This window comes from Mobula birostris, chromosome 9, assembly GCF_030028105.1.
Source record: "Mobula birostris isolate sMobBir1 chromosome 9, sMobBir1.hap1, whole genome shotgun sequence".
NCBI classification, from domain to species: Eukaryota; Metazoa; Chordata; class Chondrichthyes; order Myliobatiformes; family Myliobatidae; genus Mobula; species Mobula birostris.
Window position 1 is genome coordinate 134,121,836 of NC_092378.1, and position 20,416 is coordinate 134,142,251.

General features: G+C 42.0%; 1 pseudogene; it reads right to left on the minus strand.

Annotated features, from left to right (window-relative positions):
• Positions 1 to 20,416, minus strand: part of LOC140203093 (lysosomal dipeptide transporter MFSD1-like) — a 46,606-nt pseudogene that overhangs the window by 642 nt on the left and 25,548 nt on the right.

Consider the following 20,416-nt stretch of genomic DNA (forward strand, 5'->3'; position numbering starts at 1 on the left):
CAAATTGCTTCCAGAAATTCCAGACATTGCTGCTCTGCTGTCATCCCTGCCAGTGTTCTTTTCCAATCAATCCTGGCCAACTCCTCTCTCATGCCTCTGTAATTCCTTTTATAGGTACCTGTTAGTCTCACGAGACCATGGATTTGCACCTTGGAAAGTTTCCAGTGCGCAAGCCTGGGCAAGATTGTATTGAAGACCAGCAGTTGCCCATGCTGCAAGTCTCCCCTCTCCATGCCACCGATATTGTCCAAGGGAAGGGCATTAGGACCCATACAACTTGGCACTGGTGTCGTCGCAGAGCAATGTGTGGTTCAGTGCCTTGCTCAGCGACGCACACGCTGCCTCTAGTGACCTTCAGATCACTACACAAACACCTTAACCACCTGGCCATGCACCAACAATTTCTTTTACTCCACTGTAATACTGATACATCTGAATTTAGCTTCTCCTTCTCAAATTGCAGGGTGAATTCGATCATATTATGATCACTTTCCCCTAAGTGTACTTTTATCTTAAGCTCACTAATTAATTCCAGTTTCCTTCCACAACACTCAATCTAGAATAACTGATCCCCTAGTGGGCTCAACCACGAGCTGCTCTAGTTCCTCAGCTATGCATTCACTTGCCAAGTCATCCCATTCTGACCTGCACTGGTAAATGGCACAGGCTGCAATCCAGAGATTGCTACCCTGTAAGTCCTGTTTCTCAGCTTTCTACCTAGCTCCCTAAAATCCCTCTTCACGATCTCCTCACCTTGTCTACCCAAGTCATTGGTGCCAGTATCTACCAAGAGTTCTGGCTGCTCACCCTCACCTCTGAGATTGCTGTTGACACAATCCAGGGAGGCAACATATCATCCAGGTGTCTCTCTCATGCCCACAGAACCTCATCTCTGTTCTTCTGACTATGGAATCTCCTATCAGCTCTGGAGTCCTCTTCACCTCTCTGCTCTTCTGAGCCACAGCACCAGATTCAGTGCCAGAAAGCCGGTCATTGCAGCTCCCCGCTGGTAGGTCATCCTCCTCAGTAGCATCTGAAGTTGTATACTTATTGTTGAGGGGAACAGCCGGAGGTATACTCTGCACTGGCTGCGCATTTTCCCTCCTTCTCCTGACAGTTACCCAGTTACTTGTCTCCTGCAAGATAGGTGTAACTACCTTCCTGTAGCTTCTGTCTATCACCTCCTCATCCTCCCATATGAGACGAAGGTCATTGAGCTGCAGCTCCAGTTCCTTATCACGTTCTCTGAGGAGCTGCAGCTGAGTGCACCTGGTGCAGATGTGTTTATCTGGGAGACTGGAGGTCTCACAGACTTCCCACATCCCACACACAGTACAAAACACTGTCCCAGGCCATTCTCACTATATCATGCACTAATAGATGAGGAATGAACAAGTAAGAATAGAGAAAAAGTAACTTACAAGTCAATCTAGCTCACCAAAGCCTGACCTTGCTGAAGGCTGATAAGCCAAAGCCACTCTAAAGGCAGGCACACTGACGAATGGCCACTCTGCTTGCACTTGAATTATTCTTATTGACCCTTCATAATTAATCCTTCTTGCTACATGGTCGCACCTCAACTCAGAGAAACTACCATGAAACTCTGCCTTCAAAACTTCGATCAACATCTTAGTTAAAAATTAGCTCATTTTATGCACCCCTGGTGTGGATTGTCCAGATCAGAAAACAGGCTCGAAGCTCTGCTTCTTAAATCTTGAACGCGGACCTGACTGAAAGGTAGCTCATTTTACGCACTGCCTCTTGCTGATTGGTCACTCCTAAAATCAGAAAAACTGCCACGAACCTCGGCCTTCAAAATCCTGATCGTGTCCCTGATGGAAAAGTAGTTCTTTTTACGCACCCCTGGTGTAGATTGTCCAACTCAGAGCACAAGTGAGTGTCATTGCTATTACTAAGGTAAACATGGAAAGCTGAAACATCTGAAAGTAGATATGTCACCTAGTCCAGTTGGATACACCTCAGTGTTCTGAAAGAGGTAGCTGAAGTGGTGTTGGGACAACTTCTTTTCATGTTGTATGTCAATGATTTGGTTGAAAGAATTGAAGGCTTTGTGGCCAATGTTATGGACAACACAAAGATAGGTGGAGGGGCTGGTGGTGTTGAGGAAGCAGGGAGGGTACAGAAGGTCTAAGATAGATTAGGCAAATGGGCATAGAAGTGGCAGATGGAATACAGTGTAAGGAAGTGCATGAGCATGCATTTTGGTTGAAGGAATAAAGGCATGGACTATTCTCGAAAAGCAAAGAAAATTTTAAAATCAGTAGATTTAAGAGTCCTCATGCAGGATTCCCTAAACATTAGCTTGAAGGTTGAGCTGGTGGTAAGGAAGGTGAATATAATGTTACCATTCATTTTGAGAGGACTACAATACAAAAGCAAGGATATAATGCTGAGGCTTTGCTCGGCACTGGTGAGGCCTCAACTGGAGCATTGTGAGCAGTTTTGGACCCCTTATCTAAGAAACAGTGGAGAGGTTCCAGAGGAAGTTCACGAGAATCTTCAACTTCCTCACAGACAGGACCCAGGCTGTAAAAATAGGGGACAAGCTCTCCTCTACAATCACTCTGAGGCACCGGTGCCCCACAAGGCTATGTACTCAGCCCCCTGCTGTACTCACTGTACACCCATGATTGTGTAGCCAAGTTTCCATCAAACTCAATATATAAGTTTGCTGATGACACAACAATTGTAGGCCGTATCTCGGGTAATGATGAGTTTGAGTACAGAGAGGAAATTAAGAACCTGGTGGCATGGTGCGAAGACAATAACCTATCCCTCAACATCAGCAAGACGAAGGAATTGGTTGTTGACTTCAGAAGGAGTAGCCAACTGCACGACCCAATTTACGTCGGTGGTGCGCAAGTGGAACAGGTCAAAAGCTTTAAGTTCCTCGGGGTCAATATCACAAATGACCTGACTTGGTCCAACCAAGCAGAGTTCACTGCCAAGAAGGCCCACCAGTGCCTTTACTTCCTGAGAAAACTAAAGAAATTTGGCCAGTCCCCTAAAATCCTCACTAATTTTTATAGATGCACCATAGAAAGCATTCTTCTAGGGTGCATCACAACCTGGTATGGAAGTTGTCCTCTCCAAGACTGAAAGAAGCTGCAGAAGATCGTGAACACGGCACACCACATCACACAAACCAATCTTCCGTCTGTGTACTCACTTTACACCGCACGCTGTCAGAGCAGTGCTGCCAGGATAATCAAGGACATGACCCACCCAGCCAACACACTTTTCGTCCCCCTTCCCTCCCGGAGAAGGCTCAAGGAGCTTGAAGACTCATACGGCCAGATTTGGGATCAGCTTCTTTCCAACTGCGATAAGACTGCTGAACGGATCCTGACCTGGATCTGGGCCGTACCCTCCAAATATCCGGACCTGCCTCTTGGTTTTTTTGCACTACCTTACTTCCCATTTTTCTATTTTCTATTTATGATTTATAATTTAATTTTTTAATATTTACTAATTTTGTCTATTTTTAATATTTAATAGTTGTAATCCAGGGAGTGGGAAGCGCAGAATCAAATATCGCTGTGATAATTGTACATTCTAGTACCAATTGTTTGGCGACAATAAAGTATAAAGTATAAAGAATAATCCCAGGAGTGAAAAGGTTAACATATGAGATGCACTTGATTGCTCTGGTGCTGTACTCTCAAAAGTTTTGAAAAATGAGGGGAGATCTCTTTGAAACCTATCGACTATTGAAAGGCCTAGTCAGAATGGAAGTGGAGAGAATGTTTCCTATAATGGAGGAATCTAGGACCACATGGCACAGTCTCAGAATAGAGAGACATCCATTTAGAACAGAGATGAGAAAACATTTATAAAACCAGATTGTCGTGAACCTGTGGCATTCATTGCCGCAGATGGTTGTGCAGGCCAAGTCATTGAGTATATTTAAGGCAGAGGTTGATGGGTTCTTGATGAATCAGGATATCAAAGTTTATGGGAAGAAGGCAGGAGAATGTGTTTGAGAGGGATAGTAAATCAGCCATGATGGAATGGTGGAGCAGGTTCAAAGGGTCAAATGGCCCAATTCTACTCTATATCTCATGGTCTAAATATCACATGAGTTTAGCTTAAAATAAGTGAGAAAGAGAATAACAGTGAGGAAATAAAGAAAGATTAATAAGGGAGAAAAAAGTGATGTAAAAAGAAGGCAAACATTTCATAAACAGAATATTTGATTCTTGGTAAGCTAACAGAACAGACACTTGCGGGCTGCCCCTAGACATCCTCGGGTTGTGCTGGCTGTTAGTCCAAAGGATGCATTTTACTGAATGTTTTAAGAATATGCAATAAATAAATAAATATGAATCCGTATCAGAAGCTGAATATTTCTCCCCATTTAAGTCTTTGCCTTAAAGTGAGACCCTTACCTGTCTTGTGTCCAGTACATTGAGAATGATGGAAGTGATGAAACAGCAGATGGTGTTGGCCAGCATGAAGATCATCATCCACTGCCAGCGCCACACTGGGATCTTTGGATCACTGCAGGTCAAACACCGAGAGTTACTTGTGGAGAACGGAGCAAAGGAAAAACTGTTCCCCTAATACTTTGAAAATGCATGTGGTGAAAGAGACAGCAATCAGCATTCAGGGTGACTGGACAACATGTTAAAACATTTATCTTCATTTCAGAAAAACCTGGTCATGGACTCAACAAAACCATTTTCCTGAATTCCATACTGATTTTCCTATTTGTAAATAAGAAAACATTTTTAAAATGTTAAAAAATGAAACTTTCAGCCTTCTTTATTTTCCACCCTCACTGTTCCCCAACAGAAGACCACAGCTCTGTACTATGTTCTCTCTTTGACTTATAATCTTCAAACCCCCATATCGATCCCTCACTTTCCAGATCCTCACACTTGCATATTCTCTCATTCTACCCACTAAGACCCAGAATGGGCCATTTCCAGAGATCCTTCAGGCATCTCACTCAGTCAGAGATCTCTGTCCAATTGGCAGTCCTTTTAGCCTGCAAAACCTTGGGGAAATTGGACCCTAAAAATGAATATCACCTACTGATTCACAGGTCAGGAAAATGAACTGCCACTGTTGGCTTCATAGATCAAAGGGCTTTACCTGCCCCTCTATTAATACAGAGGAGTTCAAAAGGTTCATGTTGCAATGAATGAGGTGAACCCAAGCGCAGGACACAGGCACGAAGGTTGTGTTAGGATGCAGACGCGGGCGTGAGCGTTGAACGGCAAACAGGAGAGAGTGCAGGAAGGCAGGAGATAGGCAGAACTGATCTTGACATGGAGTGACTGAGTTTCACGGGTAAACCTCGGAAATGGAGTAGAACTTAGAAAACTTATCTTGACGCGAAGAGACTGAGTTTCACAGGTAATTATCGGTACTGAAGCAAAACTTAGAATGCTCAGTCCTAAGCGGCTGGGAAAAGTTAATTACCACACAGGCAACACCAATGATCTGGCAACTAGTGGGTGCAAAGCTGGGGTTCTTATGCTGCAGGTCTTGATGAAAACCAGGTGTGTTGTCATCAATGGAAATGAGGAGAAAATGGGGAATTAAGGGTCGGAACCGTGGCACAATCAACGGGAATTAGGAGAAAATGGGGAATTAACAGTCGGGACTGTGACAGTTGGCTATTCTGTAATCCAGATCTGTGGAGCAGTCAATCTAATCTTTTATTCTGCTTCAGAATAAGCTTTTGTTTCTTTGTTTTATGTGATAGAAGAATGGAAGGCTATGTAGAAGGGAAGGGTTAGATTCATCTCAGAGTAGGTTAAATGTGGCACACCATCATGAGGTGAAGGGCTTTTAATGTACTGTACAAGGAAGTAAGCAAGATTGTTACAGAAACATAATGTGCCCTTGGAGAAAACAGATGAGATTTCTCATGTAACAGAGAGTATGCTGTTCAACTTAAAAGTAATGAACCACTAAACAGAACAGAATACGTGTAAAGTAGATAAATCCACACAGTTGTATAGATGAGAAAGTCTTTCTGCTAAGCATAAAAAAATTGAGAGCCCAAGAGTGGGAGAATCATGTTCCCCTTAATAAATCATGTAACATGTGCAGAGAGAACAAACACTTTGCAAAGAAATACCACAGAAAAGAATCATCTGGACAGAGACAACCAGAGCAGTTGATAAGGAACCCGGAACAGTTGATTTTCTTGACAGTGTTGTCAATGCTTTTGGATGGTGAAAGATGTCTTCCAATTAGTGTTAGCAAATTGTAATCAGCTTTCAAAAAACATTGGACTCAGGCATGGTGCCAGAGGAGTGGAAAATTGCAAATGTCACTCCATTCTTTTAGAAATGAGGCAGACAGCAGAAAGGAAATTATAAACCAGTTAGCCTGACTTCCGTGGTTGGGAAGATGTTAGAGTCAATTGTTAAGGATAAGGTTATGGAGTACTTGGTGACACAGGACAAGATAGGACAAAGTCAGCATGGTTTCCGTGAGGGAAAACCTTGCCTGATGAACCTGTTGGAATGCTTTGAGGTGATTCCAAGCAGGGTTCATAAAGAGGATGCAGTGGATGTTGTATATCTGAATTTCAGAAAGCCACACATGAGGCTGCTTACCATGTTAAGAGACTGTTTTACAGGAAACACAGGAGACCTGTGTAATTCCATTTCAATTACACAAAAAAAGCAAATAAAGGTTTAATTTTGCACACATTAGAACCACTTCAGCTTGAGGTTGAAGAGTACAGTGCGGCCACTCTGGGTCATTGATCTTATTCAAAATTGCAATGTAAATATTTCCTGCAGGATACCCCCAAAGCCGTTGGTAACTTGACCGTGTTCAGGGAGTAACTGAACTGTACAGCCATACAGTATACACTTCATGGCTTGATCACTGGTCTTTGTGAATGATATTACAATTGCTGTTGGGGAACCCAGGATACAAAAGAGAAAGGAGAGAGACAAATCACAGGGTATTACTTTGTTCAGTATTCATTGCTCAGATGACTCAGGTACATAAACAAGAGAAAATCTGCAGATGCTGGAAATCCAAAGCAACACACACAAAATGCTGGAGGAACTCAGCAGGTCAGGCAGCATCTATGGAAAAGAGCAAATAGTCGATGTTCCGGGTTGAGACCCTTCATTAGGACTGGATCAAAAAGATGAGACGTCAGAATAAGAAGCTGTAGGGAGGGAAGGAAGAAGTCCAAGGTAATAGGTGATTGGTGAAATTGGGAGATGGGACGTTGATTGGTAAAAGAGATAAAGGCCTGGAGAAGGGGGAATCTGATAGAGGACAGAACGTGATAGAAGAAAGGGAAAGGGGAGGAGCAGCAGAGGGAGGTGATGGGAAGGTAGGGAGATAAGATGAAAGAGGGAAATAGAAATGGGGAATGGCAAAGAAAAGGGGGAGCAATTATTGGAAGTTTAAGAAATTGATGTTCATGCTATCAGGTTGGAGGCGACCCAGATGGTTTTGTTCCTCCAACGTGCGTGTGGGCTTTTCGCAGCAGTATAGGAGGCCATGGACCCAGATTGATACCATAGTTGAATAACTCAAATGCTATTCACTATCAAAGCACTAGTATGAAAAATAATTCATGTTCAGGATATGGGAAAGTTAACAGGACACATGGAAAAGAGATCCACCACAGAGCAATTTTCCAAATAAAATGAGAGAGAAGATACAAAAGCAAATAAAACAGATTGTGCTGGAATCAGAAATACACAAAAACAGAAAATGCTGTAAGAACTTAGCCACTCACGCAGCATCTGTGTAAGAGGAACCAGTTAATGTTAAGTTCAGGGGCCTGAAGGTTTTCTGACTCAAAAAGTTATAGTTCACATTCTGTCACATCTGTAATTTTCAATTTAGTCTTCCTATCAGATAACTATATCTAAATGTATCAAGCAATCTGTGTCTATATTGAATATGCAACATTTTAACGGTCACCATGCAGTGTGGAACCTGTATCTCTCAGTTCTGAAATGGATAGTGGATCTAGAAAGATGGCAGAAATAAAACAACATAAAATAATACATCAAATAATGCAAAATAAAAAGGAATTAAGTACATGTATTTCAGATTACTAAACTTTATAGAATGAAAAAGTTTTCCTGAATTTGGTTCCAAGTATCTGTCCAACAATCAAGTTGCAAAGACCAACACCAATCATTTGCACTGATGTCGTGATTCCTAAAGTCATTCCAAGGTTTGCCAAAGGAACCACTAAAATGATGGAGGGCCACAGACTTGCCTGTGGAAATAATCAGAATTTACTGATAAAAATAGCAATTAAGTACCTAAAATCAGAAAATGACTGCAAAGATATTATCACAATATGCTCTTGCTGGGTTGACAATGAGTTTGCTGCATAAACTACTACAATATATTTAAAGTGTATTTTAAATACATTTGTAATTTGTAATGATGAATGCTTTGGTGGATTGGTATTGGTACTGGATTAGTATATTATTCTCACATGTAGCTGATAAGGTGTTCTGCATACTGTTTACACAGATCAAATCATTACACAGTGCATTGAGCTAGAATAAGATAAAATATTAACAATGCAGAATAAAGTATAAAAGTTACTGAGAAACTGCAGCGTGGGTAAATAATAAAGTGCACAATTATAACGAGGTAGATTGTGAGTCCAAGAGTCTATCCTGTCATACAAGAGGTCTGTTCAACAGTCTGATAACAGTCAGGTAGAACCTGTCCTTGAGCCCATGGTATGAGCTTTCAGGCTTTTGGATCTTCTGTCTGATGGGAGAGGGGAGAAAAGAATGTCTGGAGTGGGTGTGTAGATAGTGACAGAATTTAATGAGAGCTACTTGTCAGTGGAGAGAAAATAAAAATAACATCTTACAGCAGCAAATGAATAGGTGACTCCCAGCCATATCATTGAAACCAATGGTGGTACGAAGGTGAATGCCAAAAGTGCGAAAACAGGGACTGTCAACACAGCACACAGCGAGACAAGTATTCCTCTTAATCCTTTGTAATCCTGAAAAAGATTTTTTAAACATTTAATTGATTAATTTGTATATGAATATATAACATTTGAACAGTTGGGAGAAGTGCTCATTGTTGGTGAGTGGGAGGGTGTGAAGCCTAGTTCAGGCAGTATAGCAAACCACACAAATAATTACTGAAAATCCTTAATTCTTTTTAGTTATAGACTGGTAAGCTATTCTCCCTTAGCATGTTTTGTATCCTGTCTTAGTTTTTAGTGTTTACCATAGTACATATTTAATATATTTGTTGATGTTTCTTCTTTCTTACACTGGAAACACGTCTCACAGAGTCTGTGGCTATCACATGGCCAGATCTGGAATATGTCATGGCTATAGGTTAGAGTTCTCTAAGTCTGCTACTTTGGGCTTGTTTCAGTAAAGAAATGTTGGGAAGGGTCATACCATTTGGGGAACTGACAAAATCAACGGTGGGTTTTATTTTTCTCTTTATTTTCAGTCAGTAAGTTCAACTGCAATCATTTCAATGTACAATAATGAAAAGAAGAAAAGATAAAGTTAACCGTACAGGCGAGTGTGAAACCAGTAGTTTCATGGGCCTGAACTGTGATAATGCCCATTATTTTCTAGACATGGTGTGATATTAACAAGAAAGTGAAGAAAGTCTGTTCTGTATAAGTAAACAATGATAATAGTTGATTGAATGTGATAAGCAATGATAATGGATGATTAAATATGTAAACCAAATTTGTATTGCTCAGCAAATAAACACAAAATTATTTGATGGTATGGGACAGGAAATATTGTTAGAGGGACATGCGATGTAACTTGGATTCTTCAGCTATCTGTTTGCTTCATACTTTACTGAAACCCACACTTTAAAGTTCAGCCTGAGCTCAATACAATTACTGTCCATGAAAAGGATGTCTGACGTTCCTGCTGATCACAACCTACCTTGCAGTTAGAATAGGGGTTCCTGACCTGGGGTCCATGGACTCTTTGCTCAATGATAGTGGTCTATTATGGTTGGGAACTCCCGAGTTAGAACAAAGCAGATGATACTCACAATCAGCATTCCTGCTATGGGTAGTAGAAGCATCGAGGTATTGAACACAGCACCAGTGATGTAGGAAGCTTCCTGAAGACTGTACCTGGAATACTTATCCTGAATGAACTTACTGAAAAATAAATGCCAAGATATAAGAGATATAATTCAAATAGTCACCTGCATCTAGTTTTCTCATTACATGAGTAATCCTGGAGACTGTTGCAAAGAATTAATCAGCAATTCTAACTTACAGCAGTGTGCGATAAGGACTATCATATAAAAGACAAAGTGTCAACTATGAGTGGAAAATCACTGCTGTACTATTGTAGACCATCTCGATTTATAAAGAGACCCTATAGTAGGTGTTAAAGAGAAACTTGCAATGATTCTTTTTCAATTAAATAGCAAGATCAGACCATTCAGAAGATGGTATAAACACTTTGAATGTTTAATACATTGAACTCTACTCACGTGGCATCAGCAATAAATGGAAGGAATCCATTATAGAAGAACATGAGGGTAAGAACCAGCAGCCAGTAGCGGAGAGAGAAATGACAAATATACTTTAGCCCCTGGGGAGAAAGAACGAAAAGGTCAGACAAGACCCTGAGGGGGAGCTGTAGTTACATCCCACTCAGACTAAATAATGTAAATAGATCTTCTGGTACACAGCTTACAATGGTCTACTTTGAGGACTAATGATTACTTACCAAAATAGTTGACTACTAAAGATATTTGTTCCATATCTAAAAGCAATAACTTTTTTCCAAAGTTAAATCCTGAGCCATTGAATCTACCCACCACTTTTTGGGATTCCTGCTGCAGGACAACGTCAAGTCCCAGCTGCTTTGCACCACTTCTATCCAGGATGCCAACGATGAGGGCTGAGACAAAGCCAGGAACACACAACAAAGTTCCTGAGAAAATGAACAACAGGATATTCAGATTACTGCCAAAAATACACCAAAACAGATAGAAATCTGAAGTGGTCCCACAAGTGAGACGCGCTCTCGAGGTTCCACAATCAGCCATTATTCAGCATGCTAAAAGCTTGGCCTAAGATTTCAGCTTGGATTCAGAAGCCTGGGATCTCAAGTAACTGGAGAAGGGCAGATCAAGGGTCGGTGTCGCCACAGGAGACCCGTGTGTCGTTGGGGGAGTCGCAACATCTGCCGTGTGCCTGGGGACCCGGGATCTTTGCGATCTTCAGGCACAGAGCTCGAAAAAAGTGACGTAACAGACTTTTAATATCATAAACCAGCGAGTTGTTTGTTATGTCTCCCCGCTCATTGGAAAATGGAGTTACCTCTTTCTCCCTTATCAGGAGAGACACAGCCTGCAGCACGTCGAATTATTGAGTGAAGAATGTAGTCTTTGGGGTAACTGCAGGTCTGTGTCTTTGCTGTAGCTTTGCTCACGCTTGAGTGCTGGTAGCTGGTGCGCTTTATTTTTGCCGGTGGGGGAAGGGGGATTGTTGCTCGCTGCCGCTTATGCGCGGGAGGGAGGGGAGCTGGCGGGGGAGACTTTGGGGTCCTAACATTTAATTGTCGTTCATTCTTGGGGCACTCCTCTGTTTTCGTGGATGGTTGCGAAGAAAAGCATTTCAGGATGTATATTGTATACATTTCTCTGACATTAAATTGTACCTTTGAACCTTTGAAGTGGCAGCCAGATCTGCTGCAGCCTCTTTCAATTGCACTCAGTGACTACTTTATTAGGTTCACCTGTACATCTGCTCATTAATGCAAACATCTAATCAGCAAACTGTGTGGCAGCAACTCAATGCTCAAATGCACGCGCATACGTGTCGACGAGGTTCCGTTGTTGGATGTGTGATTAAGGACACTCATGGATGTCGGGTCAGCAAGTACTGTGGATGAGGCCTGGTAGCCCACAGGTCATCTAGTTCCCAGAGTGAATGGGTCCTGGGATTGCATGTCCATGCTTGCAGGAGACACAAGAGCTGCAGCCCCACCAGATACATGATTTGGCGACCAGGCCTGGAGTTCAGGATCCTGTCATTGGCAAATCCTGAGACCAGTATGAAAGATTGAAGCCTGAATGTTGATTGGTAGCCCGGAAGTTGAAGCCTGATGATCGATGCCCTGGATTTACAAGTGTAACATGCTGTAAGGTTTCACGGCTAAGGCTAATGTAATGGCTTCTATGTAATGTTCCACTGTTAAGGTAATGGTTTCTCTGTAGCAGCAATGTTTGGGTTATGACTAGAGATAACAGGACTTTGGAATTCAGTGGCTATCCAATAGGAGAAATGTTCTATCTTGTGTGTCTGGGAGCTGGGTTTTTCGCGTTTTTTTGTCGAGGAGAGAGGAAGAGGGAAGACGCGTGTGGAGAGAGCTGGTAGACCACTGGATGGAGTGGGCTGGGATCTGAGGGTCTGAAGGTCGGCGACGTTCGGAGGAGACCAATGGTGGAAGAATGACTATTGAGTGAGCTCCAACGTATTTTTGACTTTCACTTGGGCCCTTTATTTTTTGGTTTTGTTTATTTTCATTACTAACCCTATATTCAGATTAAAATTCATAAAATCTATCATTTAATTGCATATGGGGTACTGTCTGATATTTTGTGTTGTGGGTTTGTAACTGGGGGTATGTTACACAGCATCCACACAAGCGTGATTACCCAGTTTGGCAGGGCCGAAGACTGACTCCCCTAGACGAACATGAGCTGGGCCAGCCTGAGGGTTACACAAGTTTTGAATCTACTGGGGAATGAGAACCCCTTGTCCAGGAATCCGCCTGAGGACGAGCAGCCTGTTCTGGGGTTGGAGGACTGTCTGTGTGGGTGTGTGGGAGGACAGAAAGGGCCTTGTTTTACAGTTGTTTTGTTTTGTTATTGTTGTCTTCTGTTTTGTTGTATTCTCTGTTGTTCTGCTGAATGTTGTGGGCATGCTATGTTGACGCCGGATATGTGTGGTGACACTTGCGAGCTGTCCCCAGCACTGGTTGTTAATGGAAATGACACACTTCAGTTCATGTTTCAGTCTACTGTAGATGATATAAATTAATGAATCTGAACCACTGACCTCATTCTAAAATCACAAGGTGATCTAACTGGGAATTCTTTTAGCACCTAGAGATTCAAGAAAATCAAGCATCAAAGCTAATCAGGGGAAGTAACACTTTAACACTACTCCTTCCATGAAGCCTGCTGATTACTGGGAGGCGTGGAGGACTAAATCGGCCAATTTGATCCTAGCCTAGTCATGGGACAATTGATGACGTGTAATTAACCCACAAACTGGTACATCTTTGGACTGTGGGAGGAAATCCACATGGAGTATGTGCAAACTCTATATGCAGCAACTGGAATTGAACTGGGGTCACCTGTACTGTAAAATGTTATACGCTACCATACCATAGTGGCTGTGATGAAGAGAGGAGAGAGTTGGGAATGGCTTGGCCAGGCTTCATTGTCTACAGTATCTGGGTGGCTAGGATCAGTAGACGGACAGTTCGTAGCACCTTTCCCCCGATCAAGAACTGCTGAGGCAGGGTGTGGGAGACAGAGAATGGAGAGAACAAAGTAAAATTAGGGACAGGAATGATCTTGGCACTTTCTTCCCTCTGTTACAGTGGAAAGCCCTGCAAATAGCACCAAGCCATGACTTATAATCTATTGACATCACTGACAAGAACAGTTGTTATTGTCAATTTCAGTTACCCTTGACATGGTGGTGTCGATATACCTTCTGGAATCACTGTAGCTCATGTGATTATAGGTATTATCTGTGGTTCAGAGGGCTATTAGCAGTCAACCACATTGTATTGTGGTCTGAAGTCACACACAGACTAGACCAGTTAAGTAGTTGCTGAGGGACATTAATGACTCAGATGAGTTTTACTTCAATACCATATATAACCATATAATAATTACAGCACGGAAACAGGCTATCTCGGCCCTTCTACTCCGTGCCGAACTCTTACTCTCACCTAGTCCCACCAACCTGCACTCAGCCCATAACCCTCCATTCCTTTCCTGTCCATATATCTATCCAATTTATCTTTAAACGACAACATCGAACCTGCCTCAACCACTTCTGCTGAAAGCTTGTTCCACACAGCTACCACTCTCTGAGTAAAGAAGTTCCCCCCTCATGTTACCCTTAAACTTTTGCCCTTTAACTCTCAACTCATGGCCTCTTGTTTCAATCTCCCCCATTCTCAATGGAAAAAGCCTATCCCCGTCAACTCTATCAATCCCCCTCATAATCTTAAACACCTCTATCAAGTCCCCCCTTAACCTTCTATGCTTCAAAGAATAAAGACCTAACTTGTTCAACCTTTCTCTGTAACTCAGGTGCTGAAACCCAGGCAACATTCTAGTAAATCTTCTCTGTACTCTCTCAATTTTATTGACATCTTTCCTATAATTCAGTGACCAGAACTGTACACAATACTTACCAATGCCTTATACAATTTCAACATTACATCCCAATTCCTATACTCAATGCTCTGATTAATAAAGGCCAGCATACCAAAAGCTTTCCTCACCACCCTATCCACATGAGATTCCACCTTCAGGGAACTATGCACCATTATTCCTCGATCCCTCTGTTCTATTGCATTCTTCAATGCCCTACCATTTACCATGTAAGTCCTATTTTGATTAGTCCTACCAAAATGTAGCACCTCACATTTTTCAGCATTAAACTCCATCTGCCATCTTTTAGCCCACTCTTCTAACTGGCCTAAATCTCTCTGCAAGCTTTGAAAACCTACTTCATTATCCACAACGCCACCTATCTTAGTATCATCTGCATACTTACTAATCCAATTTACCACCCCATCATCCAGATCATTAATATATATGACAAACAACATTGGACCCAGTACAGATCCCTGAGGCACACCGCTACACACCGTCCTCCAATCTGACACGCAGTTATCCACCACTACTCTCTGGCGTCTCCCATCCAGCCACTGCTGAATCCATTTTACTACTTCGATATTAATGCCTAACAATTGAACCTTCCTAACTAACCTTCCGTGTGGAACCTTGTCAAAGGCCTTACTGAAGTCCATATAGACAACATCCACCGCTTTACCCTCGTCAACTTTCCTAGTAACCTCATCAAAAAATTCAATGAGATTTGTCAAACATGACCTTCCACGCACAAATCCATGTTGACTGTTCTTAATCAGACCCTGTCTATCCAGTTAATTATATATACCATCTCTAAGAATACTTTCCATCAATTTACCCACCACTAACGTCAAACTCACAGGCTGATAATTGCTAGGTTTACTCTTAGAACCCTTTTTAAACAATGGAACCACATGAGGAATACGCCAATCCTCCGGCACCATCCCCGTTTCTAATGACATTTGAAATATTTCTGTCAGAGCCCCTGCTATTTCCACACTAACTTCCCTCAAGGTCCTAGGGAATATCTTGTCCGGACCTGGAGACCTGTCCACTTTTATATTCCTTAAAAGACCAGTACTTCCTCTTCTTTAATCATCATACTTTCCATAACTACCCTTCTTGTTCCTTTACCTTACACAATTCAATATCCTTCTCCTTAGTGAATACTGAAGAAAAGAAATTGTTCAAAACCTCCCCCATCTCTTTTGGCTCCGCACATAGCCGTCCACTCTGATGCTCTAAGAGACCAATTTTATCCCTCACTCTCCTTTTGCTATTAATATAACTGTAGAAACCCATCCTTTGGATTTATTTTCACCTTACTTGCTAAAGCAGCCTCGTATCTTCTTTTAGCTTTTCTAATTTCTTTCTTAAGATTCTTTTTACATTCGTTATATTCCTCGAGCACCTCATTAACTTCAAGCTGCCTATATGTATTGTAGATCCCTCTCTTTTTCCGAACCAAGTTTCCAAGATCCCTTGAAAACCATAGCTCTCTCAAACTTTTAACCTTTCCTTTCAACCTAACAGGAACATAAAGATCTTGTACCCTCAAAATTTCACCTTTAAATGACCTCCATTTCTCTATTACATCATTCCCATAAAACAAATTGTCCCAATCCACTCCTTCTAAATCCTTTCGCTTCTCCTCAAAGTTAGCCTTTCTCCAATCAAAAATCTCAACCCTGGGTCCAGTCCTATCCTTCTCCATAATTATATTGAAACTAATGGTATTGTGATCACTGGACCCGAAGTGCTCCCCAACACATACCTCTGTCACCTGCCCTATCTCATTCCCTAACAGGAGATCCAACGCTGCCCCTTCTCTAGTTGGTATCTCTATGTATTGCTGCAAAAAACTATCTTGCACACATTTGACAAACTCCAAACCATCCAGCCCTTTTACAGAATGGGGTTCCTGGTCTATGTGTGGAAAATTAAAATCTCCCACAATCACAACCTTGTGCTTACTACAAATATCTGCTATCTCCTTACAAATTTGCTCCTCCAGTTCTCGGTCCCCATTAGGTGGTCTGTAATACACCCCTATAAGCGTCACTACACCTTTCCTATTCCTCAATTCCACCCAAATAGCCTCCCTAGATGAGTCCACTAATCTATCCTGCCAGAGCACCGCTGTTATATAACCTCTGACAAGCAATGCAACACCTCCCCCTCTTGCCCCTCCTATTCTATCACACCTGTAGCAACGAAATCCTGGAATATTTAGTTGCCAATCACACCCCTCCTGCAACCACGTTTCACTAATAGCTACAACATCATATTTCCAGGTATCAATCCATGATCTAAGCTCATCCACCGTTCTTACAGTGCTCCTAGCATTAAAATAGATGCATTTAAGAAACTCTCCACCTCTTACTCTCTGTTGATCCTTAATGGAGCAAAGAACTTTGTTATCTTTTTCTTCCTTGCCCCCTACATCTTTAGCCTGAGTGCTCCTGATCTCTGTCCCCGCCTATCCTCTCTCACACACTGTCTACTAGCTTTCTCCATTTGTGAACTAACCTCCTCTCTCCTAGTCTCTTTAATTTGATTCCCACCCCCCAACCATTCTAGTTTAAAGTCACCTCGGTAGCCCTCACAAATCTCCCTGCCAGGATATTGGTCCCCCTAGGATTCAAGTGTAACCCGTCCTTTTTGTACAGGTCACACCAGCACCAAAAGAGGTCCCAATGATCCAAAAACTTGAATCCCTGCCCCTGCTCCAATCCCTCAGCCATGCATTTATCCTCCACCTCATTGCATTCCTATTCTCACTGTCACATAGCACAGGCAGTAATCCCAAGATTACTACCTTTGTGGTCCTTTTTCCCAACTCCCTTCCTAACTCCCTATATTCTCCTTTCAGGACCTCTCCCCGTTTCCTACCTATGTCATTGGTACCTATATGTACCACGACCTCTGGTTCCTCTCCCTCCCACTTCAGGATATCTTGGACGCGATGTGATGACTTAATTCTATTTGACATTTTATTCCAAAATAGCTTTAAATAAATGAATTCAATTAAAATTATAAAGCTTGATATGGTGAGATTTAAACTAAATTCTTTGCAACAATCTTCCAGAAGACGCAAGTTTCAAATCATCATGTTTACAAACCGTTGAAAATTGTGGCATTAATTCAATTCATTTACTAGTTATGTCAGAATGAGATTTATACCGACATCCAATTTAACTATTTATCAGAAAATGACTCACGACATAGTTCTAGCATTATCTGGAAAGTTCAATTTGGTTAAAACTAATTATGAGAATAACAAATTGCACTCATGTAGTGTCTGTAACCAGTGTTTAGTAATCTGATTTAATGTGGTGATAGGAGAGCACAAGACTGATTTCACTTTCTTTGCACAATTTTCAAGTCCATGCCTTCAAGTCCATCATATTCATCCGTACCTGCCCAAAGAGTCCACTGCAGCCCAAAAAGTGCTTCAAAAGATGGGGTGAATAAAAAGTTGAAGACACTGCCAAGACGGGAGAAGGCCACACTCAGCCCTAAGGCCGATGACAACTCCTTATCTTTGAACCAGAAAGCGATAATACGGTCCTGAACAACTGAAAGAGTGGAAAAGAAGAGAATGTGAGTGAGAAAAGGCACTGTTCAATTTAGAGCTAATGGATAAAGCTAGATTTATTATATCTGGCAGAATTAGCACAAAAATTACCATTAAAATTTATTTTATGGGTATGAATGCAGGTTTGGCCAGAAAAGTCCTTAGTTATTGTTCTTAGAAGTGTGGTCGACTGGATTTTATGAACTTCTTCCTAGCTCCAAAACTCTAGTCATCTTCTGAAGGACAATTAAAGATAGGCAGTAAACCCTGGCCTTACCAGCAATGCTAACGTCCACTAAAATGTATGAAACAACATGTATCTAAGGGTACTTAACATATATCTAAGGATCTGTATTTGTATATACAAACCTCTAACGTATTTTTCCTTGAAGTCTGGTCACCTCACTATAGGAAGGATGTGGAAGCATTGGAAAGGGTACAGAGGAGATTTACCAGGATGCTGCCTGGTTTAGAAAGTATGCATTATGATCAGAGATTAAGGGAGCTAGGGCTTTACTCTTTGGAGAGAAGGAGGATGAGAGGAGACATGATAGAGGTGTACAAGATAATAAGAGGAATAGGTAGAGTGGATAGCCAGCACCTCTTCCCCAGGGCACTACTGCTCAATACAAGAGGACATGGCTTTAAGGTAAGGGGTGGGAAGTTCAAGGGGGATATTAGAGGAAGGTTTTTTACTCAGAGAGTGGTTGGTGCGTGGAATGCACTGCCTGAGTCAGTGGTGGAGGCAGATACACTGGTGAAGTTTGAGAGACTGCTAGACAGGTATATGGAGGAATCTGAGGTGGGAGCTTATGTGGGAGGCAGGGTTTGAGGATCGGCACAACACAGTGGGCCGAGGGGACTGTACTGTGCTGTACTATTCTATGTTCTATGTAAAATCCCCAAAGACTGGAGATGGGCGAATGTTGTCCCAGAATGTCAGCAGGGTGACCACACTTACCCTGGTAACTGTAGACCAGTAAGCTTCATGTATATTGTAAGTAAGATGATGGAAACAATAATGAAGAACGAGTTGGAAAAGCAGTTGATAAGAACGGGCACGTTAGCAGAAAGCCAGCATGGGCTCAGAGAGGGGAAATCATGTTTTACTAATATGCTGAAGAAGGAACTAAAATTTATGATAACAACAGAGCAGTTGGTATCATTCACGGACTTTTAGAAGGCTTTTAACAGGCAGCTTTGGGCCTGTACTCACTGGAATTTAGAAGAATGTGGGGGGGGAATCTCATTGAAACCCTCCGAATGTTAAAGGGAGAGGGTATCCAGAACCAGAGGGCACAGCCTCTAAGTTGAGGGGTGACCTTTTAGAACAGAAGTTAGGTGGAACTTTCTTAGTGAGCGAGTAGTGAATCTGTGGAATGTTGTGCTACAGACTGCGGTGGAGGCCAAGTCCGTGGGTACATATAAAGCAGAAGTTGATCATTTCCTGATCAATCAGGGCATTAGAGGATATGGCGAGGAGGCAGGTGTATGAGGTTGAGTGGGATCTGGGATCAGGCATGATGGAAAGGCGGAGCAGCCTCGATGGGCTGAATGGCCTAATTCTGCTCCTGTGTCTCATGCTTTTATGGTACCCCACAACAGGTTAATAATCAAATTACAGGAGATTGGCATTCAGGGCAAGGTGTACGAATGGGTGCAGAATTGGCTCAAAAACAGAAATCATTTTCTCACCGAGAAGATGTTAATAGTGAGGTTCTGCAGCGATGAGTTTTGGGGCTGTTACTGTTTTTAATTTCCATTAATGGTTTGGATAAGCACATAACAAATAAACTACTAAAGTTTACTGATGACACAAAATTAGGGGGAGTGGCTGATAATATTCTGGCAGCAGAATCAATACAGTTAGATCTAAACAAATCCAGATGTGGGCAGATAAATGGCAGATGAAATTTAATGTAAGTAAATGTGAAGTATTACATATAGGAAGTAGAAATATTAGACATAAATATACAGTGGGGTTCTTGAGTTAGAAAGTGCACTGAATGAGAAGGATACGGGGCTCCTGGTAGACTCATCAATATCAACATCTAGACAATGTACAGAAGTGATTAGGAGGGCTAATGGAATGTTGGACGGTAGAATGCACTCAGTGGAGTTCAAGTCAAGAGATGTTCTTAAGCTGCATAATGCATTTGAGGGGCCACACCTTAAATACAGTGTACAGTTTTGGTTTCCATATCGTGCGAGGGATGTGAAGGCACTGGAGCGAGTCCAGAGAAGGGCGATGAGACTCATTCCAGGTCTGCAGCATAAGATAGATTGAAAGAATTAAATCTTTTTAGCCTAAGTAGATGTAGAATGAGAGGAGACTGATAGAAGTGTTCAAAATCATTAAGGGTAATCATCAAGAAGCATTTCTTTACACAGCGAGTTGTGGACATGTAGAACCTATTTGTGTAGTTGAGAATAATACCTAAG